We start from the raw sequence: 25,331 nt of genomic DNA, 5'->3' as shown, positions 1-25,331 counted from the left end.
CTTCGCCAACCACTGCCAGATGGGTAGTACAGTTGAAGTACACTCTGCAGAGGGGCAATGGCTTCTAAAGCTTTTGTGCTAGGTGCTGGACTGGAGGACAAACTGAATGCAGCAGACTCTTCCTCAGAAACAACCGTCAAGAGGTTTTTCCTCAAACCAGTCACGGTGCAGCTACTGTGGCAGTCAATGAGCTCTGAACAAGTGTAATTCTCACCTCCGATCCGAGCATAGAATGCAAAAGTTTCTAGATATCGCAATGGAAAGTTTCACATCTTTCAAGAACATAAATGATAGGACTCTCCCGCCCATTGATCTGGAATCAATAACACCCCATCCCATGGAAGTAAAGCTGGTTTAGATGACAATCTGATCAGATGGTGTACAAGGTGGAGAGGAGTTGGCATAACGGCTAGGGCGGTCGACCTTGAATCTGAGGACTGGGTTTGAGTCTCGGCAATGACTCTGAAAATCCTGTGATTCTGGGCAAATCACATAATCTCCCCGTGCCTAACAAAAAAATGAATGTGTCCTCATGTAATGCAAGTGGTGCTATGTAAAGAGCTCTCATGCCAGATTCGGGTCACGTTTGCGCTATATAACACTTTGTAAAATAAAAAAGAAATAATAAAAAAAAAAAAAGGGTAAATAATTTCTCTGCACTACTCTGTTACTGTTCGCTAAGTTTACACATAAAAGAAACCATTCAAGTAAGTTTTGCATAGTGGGCCTGAAATATTATGTTGGATAGAGTAACTTCCAGTTAATTTTACTACTCCAGTTACAGGAAATTAGACCTCCAAAAAAGAATGCATGGGAGAAATGGAATGACCGTGTTGCAAGAAGAAATAGGGACATGAAAGGAGACAGGACTAAGGAGTCTCCACTGTGATTGAGCTTAATTATTCTCCTTGGGTTCGTGGGACAGATATTATTGCAACATTATTAACATGTAAAGAATTCTGGACTGAAAATAAATTGACAAGAAACCACATAATCCTCACCTTTAGTGTCCTTTATAGAATTGAAACCGTTACATTGGCTATGAAATTCATTAAAACGAACACGTCTCACACGTACCCTCACCCATCACATTGTCGGGCATTGCGTCTGCTAGAGCGATAACTGTACGAAGTATAAATGCGGATGGTATGAATTCAATATCTTATCAATGTAGTTGTCGCATGGTCACTGGTTTGGACTGCTCTTACATCAGGTAACAGGCCTAGACACACAAGTGGTGTACAGTTTCTCATCCGGAGAAATGTGGCAACTTTGTGGATCACCACAGAGTCCAGAACTTTCCTTCAATGTGAGGAAAATGTGTCACTTTAGTCAATTTGACCACTGCCGGGCATTCTGGGTAACAAGGTGTAGTGGGAGCGACACAAACCACCATGGCCTCTCCTGGGTGTCTAGTTTCAGAATCTGGGTTTGTAGGATTCCCTGGATGCCAGCACAGCCTGTGTCCAAATAACATAGCAATCCACTAGCCAGAAAGGGTCAATTTGAAAGTCAAATTGCTGGAGGCTACCTTATTGCGTTATAGGATCTTTCCTTTCACGGGCGACAGACCCATCCACACAATTCTAAACGCAAACTGTCAAAGCCAAAAAATAATGGAGGACATGGAACTATGTAAGTGCATTGAAGAACAAAAAATACTTGTGTGGAGACCGGAAAATCTATGATCCATGAACACTGTGACCAGATGATCGAAGTTCACCGACAAAATAATACAAGGTGTTAGAAGTTCATTGAGTTGTCAGTCCCTAGATTTCAAAGTAAAAAACTAACCAAGTCAGGCTGTCAATCTATAAAGATACTTTATCCGCCCCATCTTGGATTGCCACAAGAAGGTTCAAGCAACATCATTCATCCCCTAGAAAGTGGATTATTCTAATGGTCTGTATTACAGGATTCCTCTCTTGGCCATTGCACTCCTCCAGAGAAGTCAGCACTCCGCTACAAGATTACCTTTACATCTAAAAACACAAACACACCCATACCATGAAGGCTCTTCACTAGTTATCAGTCATGGGAATTATGGGAATGTGCAACTCTGTACGCTCTCCCCCTCCACACAAATATTTTAGCTGAGGCTGCTGGTTTTGACCCTGTGGTACACACTTGCCCCAATGTACAGGTCCCAGTGCATATGCTTGGGCCCGTCCACGTTGTGTACATTTGGCAAATCCTCACATGGCTTAACCTACAAGTTCCCAGTATAGGGGGTAAGAGGTACACAGGGCTAGTATGTTAACTGTCACTATTACGCTACAGCAATTAATTGCTCCACCACTACAATGGCAAGCTGACAACATGGACCTACATCTGCTATTGCAGCCTAGGCAGGCATTTTCTAAACCGCCAATTAAACATGGAAAAATAAAACCTGTTGCCAAGTCCAAACCTCCCTTTTCATATAAGTCACCCATAAGGAAGGGCTTTGTAGCCTATAGGGAAGGTGTTAAATATTAAAAACAGGCAGGTTTCTCGTGTGCTAGACATGCTCAGACAGTGAAAACTCAAAACTTACATCACTGTAAAGAGGCCGATAGCCCCACTGCCTTACATGGGATTGCGTTAGCCATCACTCAATGTACCAACTTTCTTTTGGGCATACCAAAGAGAGAAATTCAAGGTATCAAATGGATTGTTGCAATAATCCAGACTCATTGACGAGAAACTTTAAAGTAACTTTTAAAGCACTGGCTACTTTAGAAAGTCAGCACTTTCTTTTTTGCTCAGACCTCTGGTAGCACTTAGACTGCCTGCAGCAGTTGCCACCCAAGATAACAGGCAACCCCCCTGCACGAAGTGAAGCACTCCCAGGAGCAGGAAACCGAGAAACAGTTGGTGGGTGGAGGTGTAATCTCCAACACGATGGATACTGGGCAGTGACCACAGACGGCCAGCTACAAAGAGGGTAGCACCCAGTGAAGCAAATGCGCGTCACTTCAACAGGCCCACTCCTTTGTGTAGGCAGACAGGTTGACATTCTCCAGTGGGGGGAAAACCTGTTGCAGAACCTTCTTTTCTAGAGGGACTGTCTCATTATGCTGGGTACCGCCGCCAGGGGTGTGCTCAGGACTCCTTAAGGAGTAAGTCAGCTTGCGCTACCTTGAATTTGGATAGAGACTGGTCTCCTGGGATCATTCGGAACCAAACCCAAAAGGAAGTGTTAAAAGTGGTTAGGGTTGCCCCATGGGAACTATTGCCCCATTTGCTAGCAAGTCCCCACCTGCCACAAACATGAAGATGGCATAAAAGTGGCATCAAAGACAGGCCTCTACTTTCCAGTCCAGTAGGGATTTGAGAAAGAATGCCCTGCTGCTCTTGAACCCAGCAAAGAGAAGCTACAACAAAGACTGTACTGCACCTGAGGGACCCCACAAAGAAGACGGTGCCTGCCGTGCCCACTCATGGTAAAGAGCTCCACGTGTGCCACGACTTGAGAAGTGACTTCAAGGGGAAAATCTCTAGCCTGCAGTTATACTTCAGAACCACCAAAACTTAAGGAAACATGCATCCCTCTAGAGCCCAGCCAAACCGCCACTAGAGGTCTGCTTTTTGACTTGGTCTAAGTGTACCCTGATCCCCTAAGAGGAAAGATATGCTCATCTGTAATCAACGCTGAGACCGTTGTAACCTGGAGACCACTTGAGTCTTGAGCTCCCACTGCTGCATGTGGAAGCTCAAGACCCGAGGCTAGAGGCGACCATCCACTCTCCCTCCCTCCCCCCCCCCCCCCCCCGACACTTATGAATGCCAAGGTAGCACCAGCAACACTACATCTCTTCAACATCCTGTAGCCCAATCATGAAGGCTAGTTCTTTGCAGGACCATGGCAAAGATGAAGTGCACTGATGATCCTGGGACTGCTAGAATAGACAGGTAAGTCTCCTTGGACCCAAGTGGTCCCTAGGACTGGCACCCAACCAATTGTGGTTACTCCATAAGAACATTGGTAGTTAGTCTGGCCCATTGGCTCATAACCCACTGAGTCAATTAGGAGTTCTTGTACTAACAAGAATGTACTTACTTTTGGAAACAATATCTTGGGTAATCTCACATTTGTCATTTCAGTATCCATTTAAAGATAGAAAATACTTTATTTATTAATTGGTGTCAGATTTGTATCATTTCTTACTTGGACTGTTTTGGTACTAAATGTTTTACACTTGTTCCTTTGGTTACGCCTGGTTGCTCTGTGCCACAGCTACCCACGACTGCTCTAAGAGTTTTATTAAAGAAACCAAACAGAATCTGAAAGATTGTGACATTTCTGCATGGAAAGGTTTCACAACCATCCCATATCATGACCTACTCTCTGATAAAAATGTATTCATTGAAACCAAGACACTCAAGAAAATTTAAGAATGTACTTTCCAGACTAGCACTATGATTAAAACAATTCGCCTTACAAAAACAGAAGTGGAAGCAGTACTTTCTCCGCACATGCTACCAAATTATGCAATTCACTCCCAGCAAAAAATAAATACAATAAGAGCCAATAACTACCATATGAAATTTAGAAGAATGGTTAAGAGATGGCTATTTACAACTTGACCATCATGGATTCCCTGGCACACCTTATACAAAACAGGGCACACCAGAATAAAGCCTGCTCTGACCACAATCAGAAGCTCTGGACAACTTGTCAAGATCTCATACAAGAACTCAATCTTACCTGCTGCCAGAGATTCCTTGCACCTATTTCCAGTACAATTAAAACAGAAGTACTATCAAACATGCAAATACTGTTTTTGCGATGTTTAGCTACTCAAGACTGGATGGAATACAAGCTCTCACACTAGATAATCTCAGCACAAAACAACAAGCATTGGCATAGCCAATAAGTCTCGCTTTTTGGACCTTATAAGTATTTAGTTATGCAGCACAATATCCCTGGGCCAACAACATCAACTGTTGCATGGCTAAACACTTATAAGGTCCCAAAGGCAAGAACTATTGGCTATGCCAATGCTGGTTTAGTACGGACGGTAATAATGACATTAGGTTGGAGGGGTTATGGGGACGGATAGGCAAGCATGTGAAGGGAGAATTGGGTAAGAAGGATGGTGCGAGAGAGGAGCGGGGCAGGTGATGCAGGTATGGACGTGGGCAGCTTGTTTTCTAGAATAGCAGTGTCACTGTATAAAACTGTTTTTTAGGTCTCGCCTGAGACAGCACTTTAGCGCTGCTCTCGTGAGAGCTTTTGTAAATGGGGGATCTGGAAGTGCAAACGAGTGCTTTCAGGCCTCCAAATACAGTGCATGCGTGCCGGCCGGGCGCACGCACCATTTGGAGGCCTGAAAGCACTAGTTTGCTTTCACTTTCGCGGGCCGGACGGCAGTAAAGATCGGCAGTAAAGATTGCAATCTCTTTGTTCCCAGCATCAGTGAGATGCAAATTAACAAACAGCGTGAGGCCAAAGGTCTTATTTTTTTTTAAAAAAAACAAACCAGGTCACTGCTACAGTGAAAGGAACAACAAGCATTTACAATGCAATAGGTCTCGCATTTACGCGAGTTTGAGCTATTCACATTGCAAATAACAATGCCTTTTATTTGTGTTTTCGTTTTTCAAACATAAATAAAAGGCATCGTCATTTACAATGCCAATAGCTTAAACTCGCGTAAATGCGAGACCTATTGCATTGCAAATGCTTGTTCTAATTGAAGTCTTTTCCACCCCGCATCTCTAGAAATAGACAGCTATGGTTGGTGATTGAGGGCACAGAGGTTTCAGAAGCAAACCAAGCATAAAAAAAAGATGGTTGTGTAATTCTATAGTTCCTGTTGTGCTTGAATATACACATGGATGCATAGAGTGCTTCTCTGACACGGCTAAGCACAGTATTGTAATAACAAAGGTATCAAGGGAGGTACAATGCGGTGTTGGTGATAGTGGCGATAAAGTCGTCAGCAATTTCTCGTTACAGAAGATGTCTCCGTTTCCATGGATGCAGCTAATGTGGCCGGATCGGGGACACTGCTTCACATCATGAGGTTTATATTTTATACAAACATTTCTTTAAGTCCATCTATGCAGTCAGGCTGCTTGCGAGTTAAGTCTTTGTTGCGGACTTCATCTAGCTCGCAGTGCTAACATTTCATATTAAGGGCAGGTGTATGCAATTCAAATGCACATAGCATGACTTCACATATAACGCAGCATAACATAAAACGACATAACGTACCACAAATTAAAATAGCACAACATGACAAACAAGAAATACCATAACATAAAATAACATGCCATATATCTGTCATCTGAAAGCCACAAGCTCGAATCCTGCCAGGCTCGGTTCACCTGTTCATATTTCTAAGCTGAACATAAAGAGAACAGTGGGTTGGGTAATGACAAAATGCTTTTCTTTGCAGTGGGCCAAGTGTAAGTCGTTAATATAAAGTTTATATCTGGCAAATGTATGCAAACTAGTCTGTACATGGAGAAAAGCGTTCTATCATTTGTTTATGATCCCACCCACAACTACCTGTGTGTAATAAATAGCATCTGTGCACCTATGCTTATGTTTGTGTATGCACGAATACAGACTGACGTACACAGTTAGACCTGTGCACACTCATTTTCTAAGTAGTTTTTTTTTCTAAGATTGTTTTTTGCAACTGTGCAATACCAAAACCTTCAAAAACACTAAAAAATAAATGGAAAAAAACAGGAACTAAAAACATCCTTCTCAGTTTCAAACAGTGCTGCTCTTTGTGTCGCTCAAAGTCCAAAAGCAGGGGGCGCTGTTGTTCATGTAACACTAAACCAGCTCGAGCCAAGAAGGTGCTTGGAAGGTTGGCTTTATAACCTGGCGGTTTTGTTTCTAAAAGACAGCAACCGATGATCAATACAGTCATGAGAGCTCGAGCCTCACTTCTAGGGTTCTCTAATGCATTTTCAATACATCACCACCTGCAGCAATGAGGTTTTAAAGCATAGAGCGCCATCAGGGCAATGCGCACTGCCTGTTGGAATGTTTTGTTTCATAATGCACTTCACGCTGAAAACCACGGGATCAACGTCTTAATGGACGTTCCTCAACGTTATGTTATCTTCCAATTAATGATAGGAGCCGAAACAAAAACAACAAAAAAAAACACAATTCGTTTTTTTTTTTTAAAAAAAGCGTCCCAGCTGCATGTAATTTGCTGGCCACCCCTCTGTAGTAAAATAAGCGCGCGCGAAAAGCATGGCGGCGAAAGTTAAAGTGATCGCCTAACTTCCCCTCCTGAGGCGACAAGCCGGGAGGTCTCTCCTTGCTCTCTTGCCTGGTATATTTTTAACCTTTGTTTGACTTGCTTTAGTTGAACCAGTTTTTATTGCATTGTTGGACCTGCACTTGGCAGCTTCTGGGGCTGGGCGCTTGGTGTCTAAATCTCCCCCTGAGATTGTACCTCGTGTGCCTTACCTCCTCGTCCACTCGCTCTCGGGCAGCTCTCAGCTGGGGGGATTGACGCTGAGAGCTTGCTTACGGAGAGGCGATTCCGGCTTTGGCGGCCATATTGGGGGGATTGCAGCACGAGGACGCGCTCTAGTTTCCTACATAAGGGGATGACGTCTCCTCCGCGCAGCGGACGCGCTTTGCGGACGGGCCGGACTCAAGCCGGAGTCATGCCAGAGTCCTGCCCGTCTGCACCAGTCAGCGCTAAGGAGGCGCAAGGTACCAGGGATGCTGCTCGGCTCTTAGTTCCTCCTGCTTGCCCCCGACTGTACTCCTTGAGTACCCTTAAATCCCTGAGACCCTCCCAGCTAGATTGCAATCATACACTCTCGCCCGACCAACTGCGGCATAATCTGACCGGTCATTGCCTCAAAGGGTCGATATCAGCTCTCCCGGAACCTGTCACAAATTTTCAATTGAATAAAGGGACACGAGAGTCCCCACCTTCGTTGAAAGAACTAGGCTTCCTTATTAACACTCGCTCCCTGGTTAAAAATAACTTAGCGTTCAGGGACTTTGTGTCCCAAAAGAAACCCTCTTGGGTCTTCGTAACAGAAACGTGGGGCTCTGACTCTTCAGGCCCTGACCTGCTCAATGCCCTTCCCGATGGCTACACTATGGTTAGACTGGACAGAGAGGGTCGTAAAGGGGGCGGAATCGGCATTATACACAAGATTGCCTTTTCCTGCCGTATGGAGTCTCTCCCTTCTCCCAATAACTCCTTCAAGGCCATGTTTTTCTCCCTTAGCTCTTCCCCTTCAGAAAATTTCTCAGGGGTTCTCGTCTATAGACCTCCAGGGCCCAGATCCTCGTTTGTCTCTGACCTCTTGGATGTCATAGAACCCTTTCTAAACAGGCCCTCCCTCACTATCCTTGGGGATTTTAATTTCCATTTAGAAAGCAACAACTCTAGTGAGACACTATCTCTTGTGGAGTCACTGGCCCCCTTTAACTTACTTCAAAAGGTTTCATCTCCTACTCACATCGCTGGCCATACACTAGACGGAGTTTTCACGAATGATTCCAGGTTAGAGTTAGGGCCTCTTTTTCCTCTCCCTTGGTCTGATCACCTTGCGGTTTCCATGGAATTCACTCCCTGTGTCTTTTCAGTTCCTAGTGGAGTTAATGACTGCTGGGTGCAGAAGAGGAATCTCCGGGGCCTGACTGATCTCTCTTTGAGCCCCTTTATCGCTAAATTCAAGCCCCCCTCCTCTCAGGACATTGATCTTTCTGCACAGGAGCTTGCAAGCACTATTGCAATTGCAGTAGACACCCTGGCCCCTCTTAAATCGGTGTATAGTGCCAGGAAACGTCCCTCAGCACCCTGGTACTCCGACTCCCTGAGAATTCAGAGGCAGGTCTGTAGGAGGCAGGAAAGGCTTTGGAGAGCTCAGCCAGATGCTGAAGGCCGGCTTCACCATAAAATCCTCCTTAAGAACTACAAAGCGGCGGTTTTAGACGAAAAACAAACCTACTTTTCCAATCTTACATCTTCCCTTACTTCTTCCGGTGATTTGTTTAAAATTTTGGAAACCTTATCTTCTATTCACCACCCTGATCCCATAGTCCCCTCACAAGCTTTGTGATCAGATTTCTTCTGCTTTTTGTCATAATAAAATACTCAATATTTACACATCTCTCCAAATGGATAATCTTACTCACCACCTCTCTCCTGACCCTGTGAATATGCCCCTCCCTAGTGAAACTCTTTCTAACTTTCCTCTTCTTTCAGCCTCTGACCTTGATAGACTGCTGGACTCCCTCAGATCAGGCTCTCCCCTTGATCCTTGTCCGCTTAAGATCTTAAAAAACTGCAGGGCTACCTTAATTCCCCCCCCCCCCCCATGCTGGTGGTTATGAACAGGGCTATCTCCAGTGGGACTTTTCCAGCCCCCTGGAAAACCGCTATTGTGAAGCCCCTCCTAAAAAAGGCCACTTTGGATCCTGGGACTTTAAAGAACCTTCGCCCTATCTCCCTCCTCCCTGCTCCTGCCAAGATGTTGGAGGCTCACTTGAATTTTCATCTCAGCTCCTTTCTTGATAAAATCGGCCTGCTTGATCCATCTCAGCATGGTTTCAGAAAGGAGCACAGTACTGAGTCAGCTCTCACAGTAGTGGTCAATAACATCCGTGCTAAGGTCGACAGGGGTCAGACTACGCTTCTGATCCTGCTTGACCTCACAGCCGCATTTGACACCCTGTCTCCCACCATCTTGGCCTCCCGACTAGGTGAGATTGGGTGGAGGGGATGGCCCTCAGTCTCCTTACCTCCTTTCTTAATAATAGGGAGGTAAAGTTGGGTGACTTCCTCTCCACTGCCAAGCCATTGCACTGTGGGGTCCCCCAGGGCTCTTCTTTGAGCCCTACCCTCTTCAACGTTTATGTGGCCCCTCTTGCCAGGCTTGTTAGATCTTTTGAACTGGAAGTTCTTTCCTATGCCGACGATACCCAAATCATGGTCTCCCCGTCACAATCAGTCGACTCTACGGCCCTCAACTTTAGGAACTGTATGGGAGCCGTGGCAGGTTGGATGACATCAAATTTTCTAAAGTTGAACGGGGAGAAGACCGAAATTCTGGTCTTTGGGGGAAACAAAGATGTCTGGTCATCCGACTGGTGGCCGTCGGCTCTGGGAATCTGTCCACAACCCTCTTCTGTTGCCCGTAATTTGGGAGTCCTATTTGACACCTCTTTGGCCTTTGACAAGCAAGTGAATAGGACGGTTCCCACCTGCTGCGGGGTGCTGAGGGTGTTGAGAAAGCTTACTCATTACCTTTCCCCCGATGCCCGGAAACAAGTCTCGGTTGCCCTTTTGTCCTCGCGCCTGGACTATTGCAATGCCCGCTATCTTGGGATGAGCAACATCCTGGTTCATCGGCTGCAAGTTGTCCAGAACGCGGCAGCAAGGTTTGTTGTCAACGCCCCCAGACGCTCTTCTGGGACTGCCATTAGGAAGCATCTTCATTGGCTCCCTGTTCATGCCAGGATAAAATTTAAAACCCTGATCATCATCTATCGGGCTCTTCATGACGCAGGTGCAGAGGGCATTAGGTCTCTGGTGTCGTATTACACCCCAGGTAGAGCTCTTCGATCCTCCAGTATGAAGTTGCTCACGGTCCCCCGTTTTGCCAAGGCAAGGTGGGGAGGTAGGGCCTTTTTTGCCCTCGCCCCCAGACTCTGGAACGAGCTGCCTCCTGATCTAAGGAATCAGGATTCCCTTTCTCCGTTTCATCGAGCTCTCAAAACCTTCCTTTTTTCGGAGTCCTATCTCTAATGCTCTCTCTTCCCTTTAGATTTGGCTGATTGTTGTTTCCATCATTTGCGCCTTGACGCCTTTGGGCAAAAGTTGCGCATTACAAATCTCTGTTCAATCAATCGCGATGCACTTAATTACCCGTGACAGAGAAAAGACAGATGCGGCTGCACGCATTCACGCGCACATGCACGCAAGCTTGAGGCCAGCAAAACCCTCTGGTAGGACTTTGAAAACCCCCTTACAAAAAGTCAAGCAAGCAGCACATGCGTTGCTCTAGGCTCGACCTAAAAAGGACTTGATTTATGAATACCTACAATGCTTCAATGCCTTACTTCCCTGCTATTCCAAATTGCCTGTCTTTATTTGAATCCTACATAAAGCTGCGCACACTGGCTTATTTCATTATCTATTTGTATGGTTTGCACCAATCTCGACCCATTGCCCATATTCCCTTTCTTCTCATTAACTAGCAATCACATGCCTGCATATTTCTAAGCTTCTGCTACACTATCTATTCATCCCACCAACCATGTGCATGAACTAATGTGCTGCTGTCGCCGCTGCCCTGGACATCCATTTCCCCTCTGATTTCATCACAAACTATGGCAATGCATGCAAGGGTTTCTTCTGCAAAAGAAAAGACTAAACTTGCTGACCAAGAAACACGAAGTAAACCACTAACTTTGGATTTCAGACTTGCTTGCTGCCCATCGTAAAGCGTTTCAATGCCTTGTCAGGATAGTAAGCACTGTATAAACGCAAGTGCCATACAACGAACCAGTCTGGTAAGGGTCTGAGCCACAACCAAACTAGGGCTCCCTGCCGAGAGGGTGTGGGGGGGGGCATGGACTCTGGATCAAAGTTTTGGCGTAAATCAGCTTGGCATAAGTGGAACATGGGCTTTCTAAAGACTGCAGTCTATTCTCAGCTTGCCATCTAGCCTGCATTGCTCTTCCTCCCGCTTCGTAAGTGGTAAAGATACTCAGCAGTAGGCAGTATCCTTGCCTCAAGGGGGGAAGAAGTGGGGGCTACTGCGACAGATGTGACCTAGCAGCTACAGCTGCTGACTTTGGAACCTGGGGACCCAGGCTTGAATCCCAGCCAAGGAAGCTTGACTCAAGATAGTGTGATTCTGTGCAAATCACCATCTTCAGGTGAATAATTTGTGAAATGTAATGTGTGAATTATATTTGTGTAGCCCTCACCTGATGCAAACGATCTTTAAGAGAATCTCCCAATTTTCCAAGGAATGTCCAGCATTATTCTTTCATCACTTTCTCTGCCTAGCACATGCTGACAGTTGGATCCTTTAGTCTGGACACCCCCCCCACCCCCTTGGTGTAAGTGCACACTGCAAGCCGCTGCCTTATAGTCCCCATCACAATAATGTGTCCTTATAGCGCCCACATACCATCACACCTCACACCACTGAGTGACAGAATACAATAAGTGCACCACGGTCATCATGACATACAACATGAGAACACTTTCCACATAGGCTTAAAACAAAAACATCCTGCTAAAAGCACACACCTAAACAGTGTAGCTTGATACCCCAACAGGGTAAGCGATTCAGGGCCCTCCTAGGGAAAGTGAGCACTGTACAAATCCTAGAATACAACAGGCATCACTTACAGAAACGTCTACCAGTTGCGACGGAGGTGGAAAGCTGGTCTTCGGTGACTTTGCTCCAGCAGCGGCGTGACATCTGTTGGGTGCGGTGGTGCGTTTCTGGAAGGTGAAGTGGATGCAGCGGTGATCAGTCCAGTGGAGCTCGGTGGTGGGGTTGAAGGCGACATGGGAGCTTGCAGAGAAGATGGGGTCAAGCGTGTGGCCGGCGGAGTGGGTGGATGTAGTTCAGGTTCCCAAGGAGGATGTACTCCGTGGAGGCGAGGGCGTGTGTGCTGACGAGGTTGGTGATTGAGTCGCTGAACTGTGCTCGTGGTCGGGGGGGGGGGGGGGGGGGGGGGGGGGGGGGCGAGTTGGGGGTCTGTAGATGAGGGTTCCTCCGAGGGTGGTGCTGGGATCGGTGTGGATCTGGAAGTGCAGGTGTTCGGCGGTGCTGAGGGTGTCTGTTGAGACTGAGAACGTTCCTGTGGACGATGGCGATTCCTCCTACTACTCCATTGGTGCGGTACCTGTGGCTATGGCAATGTTGAGTGCCGAGAAGGAGGGGGGGGGGGGGGGGGGGGTTCAGCCAGGTCTCCATCAGGAAGGCGACGTCTGGGGTGTTGGAGTCCAGCAGGTCCCAGAGTTCCATGGCGTGTTTGCGTGCGGAGCAGGTGTTGAGAAGGATGTATCTGAGGTGGTTGGGTTCTTTGGTAGGTGGGTTGGCGGGCCGGATGCTGGTGATTCTGCAGTTCCGGCAGGAGAAGGGTCCTTGGGTGCGTTTCGGGGCAACCAGACAGCAGGTGCGTGATCGGCCGGCGTGGAGGGTGCTGGAGTCGTAGCAGAGGCACTCGTCGTGGCATTCGCGGGGGCCAGGGGTCTTTGGCGCGCGTCTGCCATATATGTGGAGGAGGAAGGGAGGAGCAGCTGGGAGGTGGGAGGTAGGGGCAGCGAATGGCCAGTCAGGGGGGGCGGGGCCAGAGGGGATGCAGCAGCAGACAGCACGGGAGCAGGGGCACAGAAAGGAAACTGTGCACAGAAAGGAAACAGGGCACAGATCACGGGGTAACAAAACTTACCGCAGCAGCAGCTGAGGCAGGGACAGGACGCACAGGCGATGCTGTGCGGAGGGGGAGCGACCTACCTAATAAGGTCAAGGGTCGCTCACCTCACTGCGCAGCGGCCGCAATATATGGGGAGGAGGAAGGGAGTAGCAGCTGGGAGGCAGGGGCAGCGAATGGACAGTCAGGGGGGCGGGGCACAGAGGAAAAAACGGGGCAGAGATCACAGGGAAAAAAAACTCTTGGAAAAAATGTGTGGTATTCTATACATATTCTAAGGCAGGCGTACTTAACCTTTGTATTTATCTGAATCACTACTGAAGCCAGGGACCACAGCCTAAGCAATTTCCATTTGAGCCTCAAAACAATACAGACAGGTATACTTCAAACTAATACACAGATTAGGAATTTGTATTCAATTCACACGCACAAAATATACAAATATAAAAAAACTTTAAGGGAAGGTTGGAACGTTTCTAAATTGGTTTAATTTTTGAAAGACGTAGAAATATCCTAGACTCTCGAATGTCACTTTATTTTGTTCCTAATGCGGACACTCCTCACAGGTGCATACCAGATCAACTGAGGCCACAAATCTTCCAAACTAGATTCTGCTTGCTATACTTGCACTGCTCCCACAAATCAAGCTAAGGATACCAACTTCATTTTAGTCCATTTCAAATACCTTCAACATTTGTAAATTATTTTTTTTAATCAATGTTACATTTTGCTTTATGACTACTTTATCTGGTTATTTTAAAATGTGTTCTGGTTGTCTTTGCTTCAGCCTCATTCATCTATTGGCTTTTTTGGCTCAGGAACCTTTTGACACTTTGAGACAACGTCAATCACATCTTGGATCAACAGAAGGGAGTGTGTTTCTCATTTTTTATTAGTCATTTAAGGGGTTACTTCCGCCTCCATTTAAATCCCCGAGCAGTTACTTCGCAGCTAACAAGTACATTGTCAAAGCACTGTATACGTAAGGAAACTTTAGATCGAAGCCTACCAGACAGCGAGCGCAGCGGTCTGGTTTGCTAAAGACATCTAAGTGACATTCTGAAAGATTCCCTGGAGATGCATGCCACCCACAGCTTACTATTGGCTTTGTGGTTTATAACCCACTTTGCTTGCTTTCTATTTGCTGACTATGCTTTAGACTGTCCAGATTAAGTTAGCCCCTTTTGTTGACCAAACCTCATTTACGATATTCTTCCACTAGTACTGGCTTTCTGTAAACAAGCCTTTAAATCTTGCACTTATCTAATTACATTTACTGTGCATTCCAAAAGAGGTCAAATGTCAAGCTCCATCTTCCAGGGAGCTTGCCGTTTACTTTCCTTTTTAGGTCGAGGACCGCCGGTCTGCCGAAGGCAGAACCGGAAGTCGGAGATTTAATGACTTGGAGAAGAGGGGCTTGAACCCGCCCCTCTTCTCCCCTGTACTCCATTAGCTGGCCTCTTGAATGCTGGCCAGCCATTGGAGAAGAGGTCAGTCATTCCGATTAGGCCCCGTCCTTTTCGGATCGGGGGTGTGTTTTTTGCAAGAAGTCTATCTCCTCCAGCCAATGGCTGGAGGAGAGAAAAGACAAACACGCCCCCGAATCCGAAAATGCCGCTGCCTTTCTCCGAGGCATTTCTGCTCTGCCTCGGAGAAAGGCAGTGGTGTGCTTATGCAGTGGTGTGCTTGATAATGCTTGTTTACTGTGCAAGGACGTCCGACTCGCAGTTTCGCTTTAGGTTGCATTGAATGAAACATGCTACGGCTGCTGCTATCGCCTCCCGGGGCCGAGCTGCGCCGTTCCCAGTTCTATATCTCCTAGTTTATCTGTGTACTGCCTATTTGAGATCTTGTTTCGGACTGTCGGATCTATATACTTTCATTTTTTAACTCGGGGGTGGATGTTTGACTCTCTGAAGCGTGGAAAGCCGTGGGCGCCCAGCAGCTCGCTGCGCATAACTGGATTTCCCATCAGCAGCTCTTACGGTAATGCTCCACAACGCCGCCACCGCAGCGGGTGCCCCTTCCTCACTTTAAAGGTAGCCTAGAGATAGAACAAACGATGCATTGCGGCTTTACCAATCCCCCCCCCCCCCCCTTTACCGACCGCTGGCAGGGATGAGTGCCGAAGACGTGCTAGGCGCATACCCACTGCATAGCAGGAGTAGGGCTGGGGGGGAATCAAAGCGAGGAGAGGTTGTGACCCGCCAGTGGCGCTGCTAAGATGGCAGGATTCGAGCCCCGAGGTCGCGTCCTCACCTAGTAACCTCGGCCAATCAATTACTCCACCCGTGCCGGAATGTGTAACGTAAATACGGTGCTACGCAAAGCGCGCCGATACCTTCCGGTCGAGTCGCGCTATACAAATAGACAAAAAAAAATAAAAAACACACGCAGAAGAGTTTCTAGCTCCGGTTTTCGCTGGCTGCTTGAGCAGCTTTGTGGCAAAAGGAAAGGCATGCCCTCCAAAGCACTAGGTATGCGCCGAGTCTAGTGTATAGCAGTGACTGATTGCGCTCGGATGGTTGCTAATGCAATTAGCGGACCACATCTGTTGTGTTGGTCGGTGATCGTGCCTGTTGCTTCACTTCAACATCCTCGACCCCCCCCCCCCTTGCTCCATCAAGTGCATTCCGGGCGCCGGGAAGCAGGCATGGCGGGCCTGGCATCAAGTGCGCGCCTTACTATGGTGTCCTTCGAGGTTGCTGAAGGGGGTAGGTGCAGCGCATCCCGGCGGAAGTAGGGCCAGGGGGCGACCAACACATCTAATACCCTTACAGTAAAAAAAAAAAAAACAAAAAAAAAAAAACACAATTATGCTCCTGCCCTATACATGTTCCTAATTTGTCAGAAGTAATAGAGCCATCTGTGATGTACCATCGTAGTAAGTACCAAGTATCGATCACATATCAAGGTTAATTCTTTATATTTAAAAACGAAAACAAGCGCAAGGTTGGAAGCTTAAAAACACACGTGCAAGTTTCTGCTTTGAAACGGGGCACCCAGGTTCGAGTCCCAGCGCCGGATTAACAGACGGTCTTAGAAGAAAGACAGTGAGGCCCGGTCGCTTTATATAAAAAAAAATCTGCCAAGGAGAAAGGTGTGGCGGCTCAGCCTTTCCGAGATGAAGCCCTTAACCCAAACCGAGAAAACAGGTCCGTGTGACCTGTGAAGAAAAAAAAAAAAAAAAGGAAACGGACATGCCCTGGTGGAAGGTGGTTGGGTGCTCCGGTGAACTGTGTTTCATGCCCTCGGAAGTATCGAGGCAAAGGCCATAATAAATGGAGTAAGGGCGTATAGGTCCAAATATAATAGCGGGGAAAGATTTAGAATATCGTTTGCGTTATTTAATTAAATTGGGAGGACCTGGACAGTTAGCTCAAATGGTTATCCCAGCAGTGGCTTGATTTGGTTAAACACCTGCTTCTAAGATCTGTGCGACACACTTGATGGTCAGGGGTTCAAATCCCGGCAGTGACTTGATATACCATTCCTAGCATTTTAGGATCGCCATGTACTAATTCTGGTAATTCAATTAAATTCCTTGTGTCAAACAAAAATGAATGTGTCTGCCTTTAACGCAACTGGTGCCCCTGTAAGCGCTCTGAAAATGGGCTTGTAGTGGATGGGGGTTGGAAAAGCAGGCGTTATTTCATAATACAAAGAATGACTTCCCTTGGGTAAGTAAGTGGCATCAGCACGTTCTTGGGTTCGAGGAGTACGATCTACCGATTGCCTCCTTTGGGAAGGGCCATCTGCAGGCTAAATAGTGCCCAGGGTGGTCTGGCACGCTGCGCAGAGAACGCTCATTATACCGCTTTGAGGAGCCCATAGCAATACGAAGGTTATGTTCCCTGCGCCCCCTGGCCTACTCGGTATTTCATCCTCCCACGGTTCAGTGGACTGGATGTAAAGGAAATGTCCGATGTGAAAGAGCTATTGGCATTGCTCATGAAATTTTTTTTGTTTATGTTTTTAAAACATTTTAAGAAACTGCATTGTTATTTACAATGTCAATAGCTTAATCACTCTCAAATGCGAGACCTATTGCATTTGCACCCACACATAGGGCCACCTACACACACTGATTAAGCTATTGACAAAAACAAACAAAAATAATGTCATGAGCAATGCCAATAGCTCTAACTTTACCAATGCCGAGACCGTTGCACTGTAAATGCTTGTTCCAACTTCAAAGTGAGAGGATGTGACAAGAACTCTGGCTACTGGGTGTGTGCTCGAGGATGGCTACACAACGTTCAGTTTTTTCTAGCACACAACAAAATTTAAATGTCTAAATAAACTGCGCAGATATTACAGAATTAGAAAAGCACAAATAAAGCAACATTTTGGGGTAATTCTTAAGTGTTGTGGAAACAAATATTTTAACCCCTTCCATGCTCATGACGGAATGGTTCGCTCATGACGGAACCATTCAGTCATGAGCACACTCTGCTGTTTCCCATTTTTAGGTCGAGCCTAGCGCAGCGCGCATGCTTGGCCCTTGTAAGCTCTCCCAACTTCCTTGCAACTTTTCCGTGTGTATTGGTTTACACCCACACATTTGATTGGCCATTGTGTCTGGTTTTCACAAAGGAAAGCACGCAAATGGCCAAAGGCGTGGGTATGTCCCGCCTTTTCTTTAAATGTTTACTCCCCTAGCCTGTGTGTCTCGGGAGTGAGCAGCGGCGCGCAGTGTGCCATCTGCATTCCAGGATCACGTTACAGTGCTTATGTTTACCCAGCGTGAGCGCGTCCACGCATTTAAGATTTCCAGCAGGCAGACAAATCTCTGGTAGCACCAGCCCTAAGTTTCAGCGATCTTCTGTGGTCCGGCCTGGGACAGCAGAGTTGTCTCCTGGGTTTAGAAGATGGTATATTGTTGTAGAGTGAAGCCATATTTCGCTAATCGCATTAAACATTCCAGTAATGTGGCTTTGTTTTCCTGCGCCTCACTAATTGACTTTACTTCTGTCTATCCCTGCTTTCCTAGACTTTGTGCGCTGCGGTAGTTTCCACAACATTTTAACTGCGCCACAATTACGGTTTCTGTGAGTCAATGCTCATCTGTAGGGCATGAGTGCTCGCCCGCGCCAAACTTTGTTTAATACAACTTGTGCCACTGTATCCACAGTTTCAGCTGACTTTTACGAGTCATGCATATGCTGTAACTTCGATCTTACTTTACCTTGAGCTATGCCTCCTCTGCTACGCTTCAAGCCTGGCACGGCGGCACTTTACAAACTGTCCCACTGGGACACCAGCTTTCTATCCCGTGGTTTCTCTTTTGAAGAAGGGATAACTTTAGCTCTCCTCTACTCACGCCTCCACCTTCACTTTCTCATAATTGGTTTTATGCAGCTAAACTCGTACCCTGAAGTGCTGCCTCACTGTAACAGTGTCTCTTTTGCCAATACCTCATATCTCGCTTGGCTATTGCGCTTTCATCATGCTAAGTTTCGCTGCTATTCAATGCTTGGTTTGACTGACCACACATCTTTAGACAGTCTCTCGCAATTGTGAAATGGGTGACAACTGCTCCTCACCCTCTCCTCATGGGTTCTTCGTCCCGACCCCTTTCTCAGCTACTTGAAGTTCACGCTGCGACCTTGCCCTGGAGCCGGCAAGTCGTCGCCAAAATTATGTTGTAGAGTGAAGCATTCACTCTAATAAACTTTAAACTGGAGGCTTTATTTTAGCTTTATGGTCGAGCGTGACTTCTCGCCGTGCCAGCTCAAGGCCAACTGCCTGGAGTAGAACGTCAGGCTCGTTTCAGTAACCACAGAAACGTGAGGACACAAGCACAGAGATCACATGCACCGCCCGGAGTCATTGCCCTGAAGATAAAAGCTTTGTGGGATCACTACACCCTGGAAGCTCTACCCTTGGACAGTCTCTGCTTTTGCGTCATCAGTACGAGGCGGTCTACAGGAAATCAAGCAAAACCCGGAAGACGCTGCTCTTTCGCCAAGCATTCAGGCAAACATCAATCGAAATGTAAGAAGTGGCAGGAGGTGAGCACCGCGCTTTACCATACAGCATGGCCTCACTCCTTAATTATTTGTGATGGCGCCGCTTTCACCTTGTGCACCTGGTTTGTGAAGGGCACTGCTTTTACATTTAAGTGCGCCTTAATTGTTTGTGAACGGGGCGGCTTTCACTTTCGGATCACTGCAGCGTTCACTTTAAGAACGCCTTTACTTGTTATCCGGTTATGGATGTGCTGCGTGGCCAAATACTTACAAGGTCCCAAAGGCGAGAGCTATTGGCTATGCCAATGTTTGTTTTGGTTTGGGATGTAAAGAGCTTCCACAACCTCCCAAAGCATGGTTTGTGTTTTCATTTCAATGACAATCACACGCATGGTGTGCTGTCGTCATTAAAATGAACACAAAACTGAAACTTTGTTTCAGTGCTTGTGGGGCTCTCTCAGCCCAGAGCACCGAAACACATGGGAGAGGTATCATTGGAAAGGGGAGAATCTCCTCTCCAATGGTACGCTTCCCTATTGGATCCCTGATTGGGGATTGCCCAAGGAGGGCGATCCCCATGCAGGGATCCACCCACTAGACAACAGGGAGGGGGAGCAGCCCCTTGAGCAAGGGCCATTACTCCCCCCCCATAAAATATTGCCACAGAGTCTTTCTGCCCCCATTGGGGGCAAAAACACAAACTGTTGACCCCCCCCCCCCGCTGACCCCCACCCCAGTGAGATAAAGAATGATGGATTTAACCCAGTCCTGAGACTAGGGGCGAGTGTCTGAAGAGTTTCAGCGCTCCGTCCAGTATATCCTTGTGTTTGCTTTGTTTGCCTTAAGTTGGCAGGGTATGCCCACACGTGGGTCCCTTGCTCACTTTGCCACTGGATTCAAGCTAGCCTGGCTGATTTAGGGTGTTACCCAGAAACTGGTCCCAGGATGCTTGTTTCCGGTACCGGGAAGACTGCTTGGCAGTTCGGGCTGGACAGTTCCCATGAGGCACAGGGTCAAGACTTGTTTGCATATAGCTGGGTCTGAACGGAGGTGGCGAAGTGAGCTAAAGAATGACGATGGATTCAACCCAGATCTGTGACTGGGGGGTGAATGTCTGAAAAGTTTCAGCGCTCCGGCCATTATCTCCTTGCGTTTGCTTTGTCTCCCACACGAGAGGTACCTTTTTTCCCCTCGGGAGACTTGGGTGAACACAGAATTGTAGAGTAAGCGTTATTACCTATTTACTTTTGTTGCATTTCTGCCTTCCAAATGTAAGACAATGTGTAAAAAAGAAGTCACTTTGAAAAATGTCCTATAATTCACATGCTAGTATGAGTACCCACAATTACGGAGAAGTGTAAATGGATACTGTTTATAAACTATATTTTGTTCCCATTTCAAGAAATGCATAGGTGTCTTTCATACAGGATTGTTCACGATTTATATTTTCCCAAATTAATTGCTATATACCCGGTACACACAAAAAAAAAAAACTCATCTGAAGCTATCACGCCATGCACAGTTCACTCCACACCATTACAGTCCTCTACTCTGCACCACTCCAGTTCTCTACCACACACGGCTCTAATCCACCACTGCACCGCTCTACTCCGCCCCCCCCCCCTTTGCACCACTCAACACCACTCTACTGCACTATGCCACTAAATTCTGCATCACTCCACGGCACTCCACACAGGGAGGACCTGCCCTGGCAGTTCAGGCTGGACTGCTCCAATGAGGAACAGGGTCAAGACGGATTTGCAGATGACTGTTTCCAAACTGGGTTGGCGTAGTGAGCAAAAGAAAGATGGATTAAACCCAGATTTGTGAACTAGAGTGAGTGGTTGAAAAGTTTCAGCACTCAGTCCATCGTCTTGTTTAGTTTGCTGCACTTTACAACACTACTCTGCAAGGCTTTACTACCTGCCGCTGAACTCAACGCCACTCTACACCACTGCAGCACACTACACTACTGCAATCTACTCTGAACCACTATGCCACTGCACTCTACACCACTTTATTCAAAACCACTGCAGTCTACGTAAATCTACTCTGCGCCACTATACTTTGCGCCAATTCACTCTAGGTCTCTATGCCACCACTTCATTCAACTCTACACCGCTCCATAACATGCCACTCTAAGACAGTCCACCCCACCCTTCTTTACCTCACTAACCTTTAGCCATGCTGAACATCAGCCACGCTGGCAAAGATGGCTAAAACATAGTGGCAAAGTCAGTATATTTTGCATAGGCGATAATTTGCTTTGCCAAACCTAGTTTAATTATTTTGTGCTGCAACTAATTTTCAATCCTTTTCACAGCGCTCGAGTGCAATAGTCAAACTTGTTTTCTTTACCAGTTCTAGTTACTGAACCCTTCTCACTCACACCACGGCAGTGCGTTTAAAGGGAGTGACTTGTTAGGACTCTAAGAAGGGTGCTCTTTCTTCGTAACCAAATGACAGCATTCAAAATCAAACAGCAGCAGTATAGTGCTCAATGTGTACTAAGGAGCAAACCAACAGAACCGCAGTGTGCACCGACTGCACACCCAAGCAAATAAAAATATCCCCAAATCAAAACGAATTAGAACGCATTTTTCAACCGGACTGCACAGATGTACCACCTTGCTAGTCTATGCCATCTTGGCCCAAGGTGACAGCATATGTTGCACAGAAGGTCAGCAGATTAACACAAGCTGCTTTAATCTGTCCTCCAATACAAATCCCATCAATGACATGGATAGCCGTCACTTGCTGCCGGGAGTTCAATCCAACGTAGTAGAAAGATGAACGCGGTAATTGCTGCAGTTTTGGTTCCATTCAACGTGACAAAAGGAAATATTAAAGTTACAAGAGAATACAACAAAAAAAAAAAATTCAAAAGGGCATCTACAACCTGAGCCTTGCCCGATGCATGGCTTATCCTTTGCCTTGCAGGATAAGAGGAAGCAAAAATAGAACTAGGGCCATGCACTTAACATTTTATTGGTGGATAATAACTACGTTATGGTTAAAATTAAAAACAAGCAGACTCTTGCTTCCGACTTTACCCATTTGTGGGCCGCTAAAGATGCCAATAACAGAAGCCACCTTCTAGCCTTTATGAAACATAAAAACAGAGTAAGCCGATGTGCACTTTAAAATCATACATCTTAAAAACCCAACTTTCTTTTTTGAACTACACATGGACTAAACCTCTGCTCTAGTCTTTTCATTTACTATTATAAAGGAGAGTTGGGGGCTTTCAATATAAAGTGCATTATAGGAGGTTGAGCAAGACTACTCCACTCTTGTTCCAAAAGATTTTCGTTCATTGATATTTTTAGATTTTGTTTTTATATTGGGATGTGGTTTAATTTAGTAGACAGAATGAAATAACTTATTTTTAAGCCTCTTAATAAAGTCTACAGCTGTAGCCACTACTTTTTACAGATGAGAATTCGATCCAGGTGCTCAGACCCATTAAACATATTGATCAGCATTTGGTTTGTGTACGATGTTCTCCCTGCTTTTTAGGTCGAGGGACCATCCGGTCTGCCGAAGGCAGAACCGGAAGTCCGGAGATTTAATGTTTGAGAGTGGCTATTTAGCCCGCCTCTCTTTTTGCCTCTCCTCCATTGGCTGGCTTCCTAATCGGAGGCCAGCCATTGGAGGAGAGAGCCGTCCCTGCAAATAGGCTCCGTCTTTTTCAGATTCGGGGGCGTGTTCCGTGCTGTTCTTTCCACTTTTTAGCCACGCCCCTTTAGAACAGCAGGAACACGCCCTCGAATCTGAAAAAGTTTCGAAGCTTCCATCCGCCATTTTTTTAGGACTCACCAGAAGCTCCGAGGGCGTTGCAGGCGTTTGTCTCCTACAGGGGTAGACTTTCGGACGAAGTGGAACACCAGATCAGGGAAGGCTGAAATGTCAGGTAATTCCTAGCTCTTTGTGGGGGTGAGCAGATTGCCGGCCCAGACGCAAAGCTCGTCCCCTGATGCCAAAACATGGCCTGTGACCCGGGGCAGTGAAGGGTGGTACAACGCGTGTGTAAGCAGGGCAAAGTGAAATGATGCAGCCGCCATAAACTTTGATTATTAAACTGAATCCCATCCGTAGTTTTTACACCTAGACTAAATAAAGGGGCAGTGTTTAGCGTCTCGCTAGATAGCACCTTCACCTAGACCAGACACTTGAATTTGGATGCCAGCCCCAGAATTGTCATGTTCTTCGTACTGTGTGTAGTAACACAATTTTTAATTGGCTCTTTATCGCCTCGGAATATCGTTTAATCGAGCTTTGTTTTTAGTAATTCGTGGTAGTTTAGAAGTCAGGTGTCTGATTGTGGAGGTATGTACTGTACTGGGCGTTAATTCATAAAGTATCGCAGCTCTGCAGCCTCACTTGAACGACATTTTTCCCTCTGCACTTCAATCTGCTGTTGCTACTTCCCTTTAGCAGAACGCTTGTTTTCAAACATTGGACACTTTCTGCCACGAAATTCACGTTGATTCGGGACCGCAACCAAATGATAAAACCTTACGCTGATCGCTTAAAACTGACTTGTGTTGCTAGTCTCCGTTTAAGACTGATTTAATGGCGGCTTTTTGTCTCCTACAGGGGTAGACTTTCGGACGAAGTGGAACCCCAAGATCAGTGAAAGCTGAAATTCAGGCATTTCCTAGCTCTTTATTGTGTGGGTGAGCGGATTGCCGGCCCTAAAGCAAAGCTTGCCACCCGGGGCAGTGAAGGGTGGTACATCACGTGTGGACAAAGTGAAATGAGGGCTTAAACATCTTTCGGGACAGACAACCAAATGGTGATAAAACGTAATGCTGATCACTTTGTGGTAAACCCCCCCCCCAGCGTCCCCCCCCCCCCCCCCCCCGGTCCAGGTAACCCATCATACCGAGCGTGTCGTAATTATGATTGGTGGTTAAGTCGGTCTTTCTGGGGCATGTCACGTGAGCAATGCATACCGAGTGAATATTTTGGTGTCAACAGCAGTGGCTTTTCTATTCCGTATTTTCTGAGCACGCCGTCAGTCTGCACACTGAATACTTCAGCGAAGAAATTAGCTGTACGGTCGTAATTTCCCCTTGAAACAAACAGTGGTGGGGGCAGTGTTTAGCGTCTCTATGTAGCTCCTCCACTGAGAATAGACATTTGATGAATTTTGAGGCCAGTCCCAGGATTGGCATGTTTTTCATATAAACTGTGTGTAGCAACACAATTTATAATTGGCTTTTTAGCGCCTCGGCATATCCTCTAACCGAGCTTCGTGTTTATGGTAATTCGGTGGTAGCGACTAAATAACGGGCCTTCTCCACGCCCGAGTAGTTTTCATACTAAATAACTTAGAATTAAGAAGTTTCTTGTTCAGTTTGGAGGGAATGTGTCTAATCGTGGAGGTATGTGCACCAAGTAATACTCGTAGGTAATTTCATCGTTGCTAGTATTGGGCGTTAATAATTCATAAAGTATCGCAGCCTCACTCGAACGACATTTTTTCCTAGATACTTCCATCTGCTGTTGCGACTTCCTTTAGCAGAACGAAATTCACGTGGATTGTTGGTTTTGCACTAATCTTTATTTCTGTATTTAACAGCATTACGATGTCCGAAGGATGCGCAGTTCGTTCTAGAGGGAGACTATCTTCACAGCACAATTGCGGGTAAATATCAGACCACCTCGGACCTCCCCTAAAAGACTGAATTTCTGTAACGTTCCTTAAACTTTGCAGACTCTTGCGAGGGTATATTAAAGGCCTCACTCCACGAGGACTACACAGTTGTAGTTCATCACTACTTTGTGGCCAACATGCTGTTCAGATATAATTTTAATGGATTAAAACTACCGTGCTTGCTTAAATCACTGCTATGACTTGCGCTCAGTTCCACACGGTGGAAGCATTTAGTTTCCTTTTTCGGTCGAGCCTAGGCAGTGCGCTGTTTGAGACATGCGGTGTCTCCTTTGTGCACACCCATTGTTTTCATTGG

The 25,331-nt window shown here is 46.5% G+C and overlaps 1 protein-coding gene and 1 non-coding gene across 2 annotated transcripts in view; one reads left to right on the top strand and one right to left on the bottom strand.

Annotated features, from left to right (window-relative positions):
- The window catches only part of GNB1 (G protein subunit beta 1), a 319,936-nt gene that overhangs the window by 257,365 nt on the left and 37,240 nt on the right, over positions 1-25,331 (bottom strand). The gene's annotated exons all lie outside the window — the stretch shown is intronic.
- On the top strand, positions 24,106-24,177 carry LOC146868214 (small nucleolar RNA SNORD2). The gene has a single exon (XR_014968567.1). It is a non-coding gene; the product is annotated as a small nucleolar RNA SNORD2 (small nucleolar RNA).

This window comes from Triturus cristatus, chromosome 1_2 (assembly GCF_964204655.1).
Source record: "Triturus cristatus chromosome 1_2, aTriCri1.1, whole genome shotgun sequence".
Classification (NCBI taxonomy): Eukaryota; Metazoa; Chordata; class Amphibia; order Caudata; family Salamandridae; genus Triturus; species Triturus cristatus.
The sequence above is the reverse complement of the archived record's forward strand: the minus strand, read 5'-3'. Positions and strand labels throughout refer to the sequence as shown.